The sequence below is a fragment of the Mustelus asterias genome, chromosome 4, assembly GCF_964213995.1.
Source record: "Mustelus asterias chromosome 4, sMusAst1.hap1.1, whole genome shotgun sequence".
NCBI classification, from domain to species: domain Eukaryota; kingdom Metazoa; phylum Chordata; class Chondrichthyes; order Carcharhiniformes; family Triakidae; genus Mustelus; species Mustelus asterias.
The window spans coordinates 152,086,787-152,101,020 of NC_135804.1; positions in this window are offsets into that span (position 1 = coordinate 152,086,787).

Here is a 14,234-nt window from a genome sequence, read left to right on the forward strand (position 1 = left end):
TGCCCAGATTTGCTCACAGTGCTCCAAGTGGGGTCTAACGAGCATAATTTCTGCATCCTTACACTCCAGTCCTCTGGATATAAAGGCCAGCATTCCATTAGCCTTCCTGATTATTTTCTGCACCTGTTCATAGCATTTTAAGGATCTATGCACCTGAACCCCCAAATCTCTTTGGACATCTAATGGATTTAACTTCATACCATCCAAAAAGTACTCTGACCTGTCCTTTCTTGGTCCAAATTCAATAACCTCACACTTAGATTGAAATCCATCTGCCACAGTTTTGCTCATTCACCGAGTCTGTCAATATTCTTTTGTAATTTTATGCCATTATCTACACCGTTCACAATGCCGCCTAACTTTGTGTCATCAGCAAATCTGGATATATGACTCTATGCCATTATCTAAGTTGTTAATAAATAATGTGAATAATTGAGGCCCTAACACAGATCTTTGTGGCACAGCGCTGGTCACATCCCTCAATTCGAGTACCTACCCATTATCCCTACATTCTGTTGCCTGTCACTCAACCAATTTCCCAGCCTTGTCAGTAATTTCTCTCAATTCCATGGGCTTCCACTTTAGCTAACAATCTTTGTTGTGGGACTTTAGCAAAAGCCTCCTGGAAGTCCACATAAACAGCATCCATAGACATTCCCCTGTTCACTGCCTTGGTCACTTCTTTAAAAAATTCCGTGAGATTTGTTAGGCATGACCTACCTGTCATGAATCCATGCTGGCTGTCTCTGATTAACTGAACGTTTTTGAGGTGTTCAATTACTCTATCTTGATTATAGACTCCAATAATTTCCCCACCACAGATGTTAGGATAACTGGTCTGTAATTGCCTGGTTTTCCTCTTTCATCCTTCTTAAAAAAGCAGAGTGACAGGTCCTGGGGATTTGTCACTCTTTGGATCCATTAATTCCCTCATGATCAATGTTTTACTTTGAAGTGAATTGTATTTAATTCCTGTCCTCGATTCACTATTAATTTCCTCAGGACTTCCAGCAAGCTATCCTTCTTTTATGCTGTAATTACTGATGCAAAGTAACGAACATGTTGGCCATTTTCCATAGTCATTGACAATATCCCCACTTTCAGTCTTCAGTGGACCAAAATATCCCCTGACCACCCACTTAACTCTTATGTAACTGTAACATTCTGTCTCACTGATCTTGATGTCCATTGCGAGTCTCCTTGCGTAATCCCTTTAGTAACTTTTATGAGCTGCTTAATGGTCTTTTGCTGGTCTTTGTATCTTTCCCATTCTGTAGCATCTGTGTTGTTTTTTGCATTTTTGTAAGCCCTTTCTTTTAGTTTATTGCTGAACCTTATCTCTTTAGTTGTCCAGAAGTGTTTTTTTCTATGAAGAGAAGGTTTTCCTTCTCAGGGGTATAATCTGGTTCTGTATTGCATTAAATGTTTCTTTAAATATCCTCCACTGTTCTTTAATTGTTTTACCCATTAATGTTTGCGATCTGGGATGTTTCATCAGAACTGGGGACAGATAGAGATGTAATAGATTTTGAGCAAGGGCTGATCTAAAAGGTGACAGGAGTCCCTTAAGTTGATCTTGTTTGTTAACCAGTTTTCCAATTTGGACACTGATGAGGGTGATGATTCCTCAGCAGAGTGCAGCCAGAGCCATGTTTGTGACATCACAGGTGCATCAGCTGCATGGGAGAGGGAAGAAGAGAGGAACAGGAATGGGAGATTGGTTAGTTACAGATAGGCATTTTCTTTCCAGAGACATGATCACTGGTGCCAGGGTTAAGAACGTCACAGAGGAGCCTCAGGACATTCTTCTGGGAGAGGGTGAACAGCTGGAAGTCATGGTCCACATTGGTACCAAAGACACAGGTAGGAAAAGGGATGTGGTCCTGAAAGCACATTTTAGGAAATTAGGAAAGAAATTAAAAAGCAGGACTTCAAAAGCAATAGTCTCAGGATTATTCCCAGTGCCACTTGCTAGTGAGGATAGGAATAGGAGAAATGAGAACATAGAACAGTACAGCACAGAACAGGCCCTTCGGCCCACGATGTTGTGCCGAGCTTTATCTGAAACCAAGATCAAGCTATCCCACTCCCTATCATCCTGGTGTGCTCCATGTGCCTATCCAATAACCGCTTAAATGTTTCTAAAGTGTCTGACTCCACTATCACTGCAGGCAGTCCATTCCACACCCCAACCACTCTCTGCGTAAAGAACCTACCTCTGATATCCGTCCTGTATCTCCCACCACGAACCCTATAGTTATGCCCCCTTGTAATAGCTCCATCCACCCGAGGAAATAGTCTTTGAACGTTCACTCTATCTATCCCCTTCATCATTTTATACACCTCTATTAAGTCTCCCCTCAGCCTCCTCCGCTCCAGAGAGAACAGCCCTAGCTCCCTCAACCTTTCCTCATATGACCTACCCTCCAAACCAGGCAGCATCCTGGTAAATCTCCTCTGCACTCTTTCCAGAGCTTCCACATCCTTCTTATAGTGAGGTGACCAGAACTGCACACAATATTCCAAATGTGGTCTCACCAAGGTCCTGTACAGTTGCAGCATAACCCCACGGCTCTTAAACTCCAACCCCCAGTTAATAAAAGCTAACACACTATAGGCCTTCTTCACAGCTCTATCCACTTGAGTGGCAACCTTTAGAGATCTGTGGATATGGACCCCAAGATCTCTCTGTTCCTCCACAGTCTTCAGAACCCTACCTTTGACCCTGTAATCCACATTTAAATTTGTCCTACCAAAATGAATCACCTCACATTTATCAGGGTTAAACTCCATTTGCCATTTTTCAGCCCAGCTTTGCATCCTATCTATGTCTCTTTGCAGCCTACAACACCCCTCCACCTCATCCACTACTCCACCAATCTTGGTGTCATCAGCAAATTTACTGATCCACCCTTCAGCCCCCTCCTCTAAGTCATTAATAAAAATCACAAAGAGCAGAGGACCAAGCACTGATCCCTGCGGCACACCGCTAGCAACCTGCCTCCAATCCGAAAATTTTCCATCGACCACCACCCTCTGTTTTCGGTCAGACAGCCAGTTACCTATCCAATCGGCCAACTTTCCCTCTATCCCACACCTCCTCACTTTCATCATAAGCCGACCATGGGGGACCTTATCAAACGCCTTACTAAAATCCATGTATATGACATCAACTGCCCTACCTTCATCAACACACTTAGTTACCTCCTCAAAAAATTCTATCAAATTTGTGAGGCATGACTTGCCCTTCACGAATCCGTGCTGACTATCTCGGATTAATCCGCATCTTTCTAAATGGTCGTAAATCCCATCCCTAAGGACCCTTTCCATCAATTTACCAACCACCAAAGTAAGACTAACCGGTCTATAATTACCAGGGTCATTTCTATTCCCTTTCTTAAACAGAGGAACAACATTCGCCATTCTCCAGTCCTCTGGCACCATCCCCGTGTACAGCGAGGACCCAAAGATCAATGCCAAAGGTTCTGCAATCTCATCCCTTGCCTCCCACAGAATCCTAGGATACATTTCATCAGGCCCAGGGGACTTATCGACCTTCAGTTTATTCAAAACTGCCAAGACATCCTCCCTCCGAACATCTATTTCCTCCAGCCTATTAGCCTGTAACACCTTCTCTTCCTCAAAAACATGGCCCCTCTCCTTGGTGAACACTGAAGAAAAGTATTCATTCATCACCTCGCCTATCTCTACTGACTCCATACACAAGTTCCCACTACTGTCCTTGACCGGCCCTAACCTCACCCTGGTCATTCTTTTATTCCTCACATAAGAGTAAAAAGCCTTGGGGTTTTCCTTGATCCGACCCGCCAAGGACTTCTCGTGTCCCCTCCTAGCTCTCCTAAGCCCCTTTTTTAGCTCATTCCTTGCTAACTTGTAACCCTTAATCGAGCCATCTGAACCTTGTTTCCTCATCCCTACATAAGCTTCCCTCTTCCTTTTCACAAGACATTCCACCTCTTTTGTGAACCATGGTTCCCTCACTCGGCCATTTCCTCCCTGCCTGACAGGAACATACCTATCAAGGACATCCAGTATTTGTTCCTTGAAAAAGTTCCACTTTTCATTAGTTCCTTTCTCTGACAGTTTCTGTTCCCAACTTATGCCCCCTAATTCTTGCCTAATCGCATCATAATTACCCCTCCCCCAATTGTAAACCTTGCCCTGCCGTACGACCCTATCCCTCTCCATTGCAATAACAAAAGACACCGAATTGTGGTCACTATCTCCAAATTGCTCTCCCACAACCAAATCTAACACTTGGCCCGGTTCATTTCCCAGTACCAAATCCAATGTGGCCTCACCTCTAGTCGGCCCATCCACATATTGTGTCAGGAAACCCTCCCGCACACACTGCACAAAAACTGCCTCATCCAAACTATTTGACCTACAAAGGTTCCAATCAATATTTGGAAAGTTAAAGTCCCCCATGACAACTACCCTGTGACACCCACACATATCCATAATCTGCTTAGCAATTTCTTCCTCCACATCTCTATTACTATTTGGGGGCCTATAGTAAACTCCTAGCAACGTGACCGCTCCTTTCCTATTTCTAACTTCAGCCCATATTACCTCAGTGTGCAGATCCCCCACGAAGTGCTTTTCCGCAGCCGTTAAACTATCCTTGATTAACAATGCCACTCCTCCACCTCTTTTACCAGCTTCCCTACACTTACTGAAACATCTATACCCCGGAACGTCCAACAACCATTCCTGTCCTTGTTCTACCCACGTCTCCGTAATGGCCACAACATCGTAGTCCCAAGTACCAATCCACGCCCCAAGTTCATCTACCTTGTTCCGGATGCTCCTTGCATTGAAGTAGACACACTTCAACCCACCTTCCTGTCTACCAGTACCCACCCTTGACCCTGATACCTTCACCAATACCTCACCACCCTCACTGACTTCTGGACTACAACTCCCTTTCCCACTCCCCTGACAAATGAGTGATTGAAAATGTGGCTGGAGAATTGGTTTACAAGGGAGGGCATTAGATTCATGAAGCATTGGGACCAGTTCTGGGGCAGGTGGGACCTGTACAAGATTGAACAAAGAACAAAGAAAATTACAGCACAGGAACAGGCCCTTCGGCCCTCCAAGCCTGCACCGACCATGCTGCCTGACTTAACTAAAACCCCCTACCCTTCCGGGGACCATATCCCTCTATTCCTATCTCATTCATGTACTTGTCAAGATGCCCCTTAAAAGTCACGACCGTATCCGCTTCCACTACCTCCTCCAGAAACGAGTTCCAGGCACCCATCACTCTCTGTGTAAAAAATCTGCCTCGTACATCTCCGTTAAGCCTTGCACCTCGCACCTTAAACCTATGCCCCCTAGTAATTGACTCTTCTACCCTGGGAAAAATCTTCTGACTATCCACTCTGTCCTTGCCTCTCATAATCTTGTAGACTTCTATCAGGTCGCCCCTCAACCTCCGTCGCTCCAGTGAGAACAAGCCAAGTTTCTCCAACCTCTCCTCATAGCTAATGTCCTCCATACCAGGCAACATCCTGGTAAATCTTTTCTGTACCCTCTCCAAAGCCTCCACATCCTTCTGGTAGTGTGGTGACCAGAATTGAACACTATATTCCAAAAGCATCCTAACTAAGGTTCTATAAAGCTGCAACAAGACTTGCCAATTTTTAAACTCAATACCCCAGCCGATGAAGGCAAGCATGCCGTATACCTTCTTGACTACCTTCTCCACCTGCATCGCCACTTTCAGTGACCTGTGTACCTGTACACCCAGATCCCTTTGCCTATCGATACTCTTAAGTGTTCTGCCATTTACTGTATATTTCCTATCAGTATTAGACCTTCCAAAATGCATTACCTCACATTTGTCCAGATTAAACTCCATCTGCCATCTCTCCTCCCAAGTCTCCAACTGATCTATATCCTGCTATATCCTCTGATGGTCCTCATCGCTATCTGCAAATCCACCAACCTTTGTGTCGTACGCAAACTTATTAATCAATCCAGTTACATTTTCCTCCAAATCATTTATAGATATTACAAACAACAAAGGTCCCAGCACTGATCCCTGAGGAACACCACTTGTCACAGCCCTCCATTCAGAAACGACCCTTCCACTGCTACCCTCTGTCTTCTTTGACCAAGCCAGTTTTGTGTCCACCTTGCCAGCTCACCTCTGATCCCATGCGACTTCACCTTCTGCACCAGTCTGCCATGAGGGACCTTGTCAAAGACCTTACTGAAGTCCATGTAAACAACATCCACTGCCCTACCCTCATCAATCATCTTCGTCACTTCCTTGAAAAACTCGATCATTCACAGGTTGTAATTTTAGGACAACTGGGACTAATATCCTCATTGGGAGATTTGCACTCAGATCCTGTGCGGACCAGCTGGCAGGGGCACTCGCAGATTCTTTAACCTCTCTTTGCACCAATCTGAGGTTCCTATATGCACCAAGAAGACGACCATCATCCCTGTACCAAAGAAAAGCCAGACAGCGTGCTTTAATGACTATCGTCCAGTGGCTCTGACATCCATCATTATAAAGTGCTTTCTTAGAAATCTTAGAAACCCTACAGCACAGAAGGAGGCCATTCGGCCCATCGAGTCTGCACCGACCACAATTCAACCCAGGCCCTACCCCCATATATTTACCAACTAATCCCTCTAACCTACGCATCCCAGGACACTAAGGGCAATTTTAGCATGGCCAATCAACCTAACCTGCACATCTTTGGACTGTGGGAGGAAACCAGAGCACCCGGAGGAAACCCACGCAGACACGAGGAGAATGTGCAAACTCCACACAGACAGTGACCCAAGCCGGGAATCGAACCCAGGTCCCTGGAGCTGTGAAGCAGCAGTGCTAACCACTGTGCTACCGCTTTGAAAGGTTCATAATGGCATGAATCAATTCCTGCCCTCCAGATTGCCTGGATCCACCATAGTTCGCCTATCGCCACAACAGGTCCACAGCAGATGCCATCTCCCTGGCCCTACACTCAACCCTGAAACACGTGGATAACAAAGACACTTATGTCAGACTGCTATTTACTGACTACAGCTCAGCTTTCAACACCATTATTCCTACAAAACTCATCTCCAAACTCCATGGCCTGGGGATTGACTCCTTCCTCTGCGACTGGATACTAGACTTCCTAACCCACAGACCACAATCAGTAAGGATAGGCAACAACACCTCCTCCACGATCATCCTCAACACCGGTTCCCCACAAGGCTGTGTTCTCAGCCCCCTACTATACTCCTTATACACCAATGACTGTGTGGCCAAATTCCCCTCTAAATCGATTTTCAAGTTTGCTGATGACACCACCATAGTGGGTCGGATCTCAAATGATGAGATGGAGTACAGAAACCCACCCCCGCCTCTACTTTCTCAGGAGGCTAAGGAAATTTGACGTCTTCTATTTTTACAGATGCACCATAGAAAGCATCCTTTCTGATTGTATCACAGCTTGGTATGGCTCCTGCTCTGCCCAGGACCACAAGGAACTATAAAGAGTCATGAACAAAGCCCAGTCCATCGCGCAAGCCAGCCTCCCATCCATTGACTGTCTACACTTCCGCTACCTCGGGAAAAGCAGCCAATATAATCAAGGACCCCACACACCCAGGACGTACTCTCTTCCATCGGGAAAAAGATACAAAATTCTGAGGTCACGTACCAACCGACTTAAGAACAGCTTCTTCTCTGCTGCCATCAGATGTTTGAGTGGACCTGTCTTATATTAAGTTGATCTTACCCTAGCTTTGACTGTAACACAACATTCTGCACCTCTCCTGCCCTTCTCTATTTTTGGTATGCTTTGCCTGTATAGTGCACATGCAATGATACTTTTCGCTATATACTAATGCATGTGACAATAATAAATCAAATCAAATCCCAATAATGTTGGGAAAGTGGAAATCATAGAGTCATAGAGGTTTACAGCTGGCCCTTTGGCCCAACTTGTCCATGCCACCCTTTATTTTAAACCCCGAAGCTAGTCCCAATTGCCCCCATTTGGTTTATTTTCCTTCAGACCCATCTTACTGTCTAAATGCTTTTTAAAAGACAAAATTGTACCCACCTCTACTACTACCTCTGGCAGCTTGTTCCAGACACCCACCACCCTCTGTGTGAAAAAATTGCCCCCGGAAACTTTTGTATCTCTCCCCTCTCACCTTAAACCTATGCCCTCTAGTTTTAGACTCCCCTACCTTTGGGAAAAGATATTGACTATCTAGATGATCTATGCCCCTCATTATTTTATAGACCTCTATAAGATCGCCCCTCAGCCTTCAATGCTCCAGAGAAAAAAGTCCCAGTCTATCCAGCCTCTCCTTATAACTCAATCCATCAAGTCCCGGTAGCATCCTAGTAAATCTTTTCTGCAACCTTTCTAGTTTAATAATATCCTTTCTATAATGGGGTGACCAGAACTCCACACAGTATTCCAAGTGTGGCCTTACCAATGTCTTGTACAACTTCAACAAGACGTCCCATCTCCTGTATTCAATGTTCTGATGTGGAGATGCCGGCGTTGGACTGGGGTGAACACAGTAAGAGTTTTAACAACACCAGGTTAAAGTCCAACAGGTTTATTTGGTAGCAAATACCATTAGCTTTCGGAGCGCTGCTCGTTCGTCAGATGGAGTGGAAATGTCCACTGCATTCCATTTCACCTACTAGTGTCTTTCTCCCTCTACTATTCCTCATCTCTACCCATAATGATTCCACGTTTTGTTCCTCAGAGCCTATGTCATCCCTCAGTACTACCCTGATATTATCTCTTATTAATAGCGCGACCCCACCACCTTTTCCTTCCTGTCTATTCTTCCTAAACGCCTGATACCCCTGGATATTCATCTCCCAGTCCTGGTCACCTTTCAGCCACGTTTCTGTAATGGCCACTAGATCGTACCCACTTGTGCTGATTTGCACCATCAACTTCATCAGGTTCCGGGGATTTATCTACCTTGACTTCCAGCACCTCCTTCTCTATAATATGTACACTCCTCAAAACATCACTATTTATTTCCCCAAGTTCCCTAACGTCCATGTTTTCCTCAAAAGTAAACACTGATGAGAAATATTCATTTAGGATCTCACCCATCTCTTGTGGATCCGCACATAGATGACCTTGTTGATCCTTAAGAGGCCCTACTCTCTCCCTTGTTACTTTTTTGCCCTTTGTGTATTTGTAGAAGCTCTTTGGATTCTCCTTTGCCTTATCTGCCAAAACAATCTTGTGTGCCCTCTTTGCCCTCCTGATTTCTCTCTTAACTCTACTCCTACGCTTCAAGGGATTCACGATCCCAGCTGCCTATGCATGTCATGTTCCTCCTTCTTCTTGACCAGGGCCTCAATATCCTGAGTCATCCAGGATTTGGGCGGCACGGTAGCACAGTGGTTAGCACTGCTGCTTCACAGCTCCAGGGACCTGGGTTCGATTCCCGGCTTGGGTCACTGTCTGTGTGGAGTTTGCACATTCTCCTCGTGTCTGCGTGGGTTTCCTCCGGGTGCTCCGGTTTCCTCCCACAGTCCAAAGATGTGCGGGTTAGGTTGATTGGCCATGCTAAAATTGCCCCTTAGTGTTCTGAGATGCATAGATTAGAGGGATTAGTGGGTAAAATATGTAGGGATGGGGGTAGGGCCTGGGTTGAATTGTGGTCGGTGCAGACTCGATGGGCCGAATGGCCTCTTTCTGTACTGTAGGAAATCATAGGGTTTCTATGATTTCCTACTTCTGCCAGCCTTGCCCTTCACTCTAAGAGGAATGTGCTTACCCTGAACCCTGGTTAACACACTTTTGAAAGCCCCCCACTTACCAGATGTCCCTTTGCCTTCCCACAGACTTCCCCAATTAACTTTTGAAAGTTCCTGCCTGATACCATCAAAATTGACCTTGCCCCAATTTAGAGCTTTAACTTTTGGGCCAGACCTATCGTTCTCCATAGCTATCTTAAAACTAATGGAATTATGGTCACTGGTCCCAAAGTGATCCCTCACTAACACTTCTGTCACCTACCCTTCCTTATTTCCCAAGAGGTCAAGTTTTGCCCCCTTTCTAGTCGGGCCATCCAGGTACTGAATGAGAAATTCCTCCTAAATACACTCAATAAATTTCTCTCCATCCAACCCTCGAATACAATGGCTGTCCCAGTCAATGCTCGGCACAACATCGTGGGCCGAAGGGCCTGTTCTGTGCTGTACTGTTCTATGTTCTAATGCTGGGAAAGTTAAAATCCCCTACTATTACCACCCTATTTTTCTTGGAGCTATTTGTAATCTCCTTACATATTTATTCCTCAATTCCCTGCCGACTATTTGGGGGCCTATAGCACAACCTATCAAAGTGATTTCCCCCTTCTTATTTCTCAGTTCTACCCATATAGACTCAGTGGCCGAACCCTCGGATATATCCCCTCTCAGTACGGCCGTGATGTTTTCCCTAATCAAAAGTGCAACTCCCCTTCCTCTCTTACCTCCTATTCCATCTTTCCGATAGCATCTGTACCCTGGGACATTGAGCTGTCAGCCCTGTCCCACCCTTAGCCATCAACTAATATAATTATCCTTATCGTTATTAATTTTACACACCTCCACAAAATTGAGCACATATTTGCTCCTCAATTCCAACTATCTAGAAGTCTATAATAAACACCTAGCACTGTGGCCGCCCTTATTTATGCCGAAGCTCTACCCACAACATTTTATTCAAAGCCCCCTCCAAGATATCATCTCTCCTTACTGCAGTAACTGACTCTTTTAACTAATAATGCAACGCCTCCTCCTCTTTTACCCTCTCCCTTGTCTCCCCTGAAGATTCTATATCCCGGAATGTTGAGCTGCCATTCCTGCCCCTCCCTCAATCATGTCTCTGTGATGGCCACTATATCACACTTCCACGTGTCAATCCTCGCCCTTAACTCATCTGTTTTAGCTGTAATACTCTTGGCATTAAACTAGAGGCGATCTATCACTGTCTTACTGCCTCTGACTTGATTGTTTTACAGTATTAGGTTGTGTCTCTGTGCTAACAGTCTGTGTTGCCTCCCCCTATCGAATTAGTTTAGATAGAACATAGAACAGTACAGCACAGAACAGGCCCTTCGGCCCACGATGTTGTGCCAAGCTTTATCTGAAACCAAGATCAAGCTATCCCACTCCCTTTCATCCTGGTGTGCTCCATGTGCCTATCCAATAACCGCTTAAATGTTCCTAAAGTGTCTGACTCCACTATCACTGCAGGCAGTCCATTCCACACCCCAACCACTCTCTGCGTAAAGAACCTACCTCTGATATCCTTCCTATATTTCCCACCATGAACCCTATAGTTATGCCCCCTTGTAATAGCTCCATCCACCCGAGGAAATAGTCTTTGAACGTTCACTCTATCTATCCCCTTCATCATTTTATAAACCTCTATTAAGTCTCCCCTCAGCCTCCTCCGCTCCAGAGAGAACAGCCCTAGCTGCCTCAACCTTTCCTCATAAGACCTACCCTCCAAACCAGGCAGCATCCTGGTAAATCTCCTCTGCACTCTTTCCAGAGCTTCCACATCCTTCTTATAGTGAGGTGACCAGAACTGCACACAATATTCCAAATGTGGTCTCACCAAGGTCCTGTACAGTTGCAGCATAACCCCACGGCTCTTAAACTCCAACCCCCTGTTAATAAAAGCTAACACACTATAGGCCTTCTTCACAGCTCTATCCACTTGAGTGGCAACCTTTAGAGATCTGTGGATATGGACCCCAAGATCTCTCTGTTCCTCCACAGTCTTCAGAACCCTACCTTTGACCCTGTAATCCACATTTAAATTAGCCCTACCAAAATGAATCACCTCACATTTATCAGGGTTAAACTCCATTTGCCATTTTTCAGCCCAGCTTTGCATCCTATCTATGTCTCTTTGCAGCCTACAACAGCCCTCCACCTCATCCACTACTCCACCAATCTTGGTGTCATCAGCAAATTTACTGAACCACCCTTCAGCCCCCTCCTCTAAGTCATTAATAAAAATCACAAAGAGCAGAGGACTGATCCCTGTGGCACTCCACTAGCAACCTGCCTCCAATCCGAAAATTTTCCATCCACCACCACCCTCTGTCTTCGATCTGATAGCCAGTTACCAATCCAATCGGCCAACTTTCCCTCTATCCCACACCTCCTTACTTTCATCATACGCCGACCATGGGGGACCTTATCAAACGCCTTACTAAAATCCATGTATATGACATCAACTGCCCTACCTTCATCAACTCACTTAGTTACCTCCTCAAAAAATTCTATCAAATTTGTGAGGCACGACTTGCCCTTCACGAATCCGTGCTGACTATCCCGGATTAATCCGCATCTTTCTAAATGGTCGTAAAATCCCATCCCTAAGGACCTTTTCCATCAATTTACCAACCACCGTAGTAAGACTATCCGGTCTATAATTAAACTCAGGTTCAAAGGTGCTGTCAAAAAGACATCTCTCAACATTAATCACAGCAAATGGAAACATCTAGCTCAGTTGTTGAGTAGATTCAAAACTGAACTGAGCAGTTTTCTACATATTAAAATCAAGCGATATGGCGCTAGTGCAGGGAGTTGCTGCCTACTCCTATTTCTTATCCTGAAGATGTTTTGTTCTTTAAATGAAGCATCAGCTTTTAACATAAGAACATAAGAACTAGGAGCAGGAGTAGGCCATCTGGCCCCTCGAGCCTGCTCCGCCATTCAATAAGATCATGGCTGATCTTTTTGTGGACTCAGCTCCACTTACCCGCCCGCTCACCATAAACCTTAATTCCTTTACTGTTCAAAAATGTATCTATCCTTACCTTAAAAACATTCAATGAGGTAGTCTCAACTGCTTCACTGGGCAAGTTCCTCCTCAACTCAGTCCTAAATCTGCTTTCCATTATTTTGAGGCTATGCCCCCTAGTTCTAGTTTCACCCGCCAGTGGAAACAACGTCCCTGCTTCTATCTTATCGATTCCCTTCATACGATCTCTCCTCATTCTTCTGAATTCCAATGAGTATAGCCCCAGTCTACCTAGTCTCTCCTCATAAGCCAACCCTCTCAACTCCGGAATCAACCTAGTGAATCTCCTCTGCACCCCCTCCAGTGCCAGTATATCCTTTCTCAAGTAAGGAGACCAAAACTGTACACAGTACTCCAGGTGTGGCCTCACCAGCACCTTATACAGCTGCAACATAATCTCGCTGTTTTTAAACTCCATCCCTCTAGCAATGAAGGCCAAAATTCCATTTGCCGCCTTAATTACCTGCTGCACTTGCAAACCAACTCCTTGAGATTCCTGCGCAAGGACACCCAGGTCCCTCTGCACAGCAGCATGCTGCAATTTTTTACCATTTAAATAATAGTCCATTTTGCTGCTATTCCTACCAAAATGGATGACCTCACATTTACCAACATTGTACTCCATCTGCCAGACCCTCGCCCACTCACTTAGACTGTCTATACCCGTTGCAGACCTTCAGCGTCCTCTGCACATTTTGCTCTTCCACCCATCTTAGTGTCATCTGCAAATTTTGACACACTACACTTGGTCCCCAACTCCAAATCATCTATGTAAATCGTAAACAATTGTGGTCACAACACTGATCCCTGAGGCACACCACTAGTCACTGATCGCCAACCAGAAAAACACCCATTTACCCCCACTCTTTGCTTTCTGTTAGTTAACCAATCCTCTATCCATGCGAATACATTTTGCTAGGCCTTGCCTCTGGTTTGGATGACAGAGCCTCCGTAATCTCTGGGGAGGTATATTCCAAAGATTACCACCTTCAGTGAAGAAATTCCTCTTCATCTCAGCCCCAAATGGCCTGTCACTTATTCTGAGACTTGTCCCCTGGTTCTAGACACTCTGCGTCGATAGACACTCTAACCAGACGAAACACCTTCCTGCATCTACCCTGTCGAGCCCTGGAGGCATTTATGTTTGAATGAGATTACCTCTGATTATTCTAGATGCGAAAGAATAAAGCCCAGTCTATATAATCGTGCTATCCATGAGGTAAAAGTGGCCTCGATGCATTTTCTGGTGTATCTGTGTATGAGAGGTGCATAAGTGCAAGTGAGAGGCCTGAAAGTGAGCACACCTGGTGTGTGCCATGTGCCGACATTGAGAATTAGTGTGCAACTTAAGAACAAAGAACAATACAGCACAGGAACAGGCCCTTCGGCCCTCCAAGCCTGCGCCGCCCA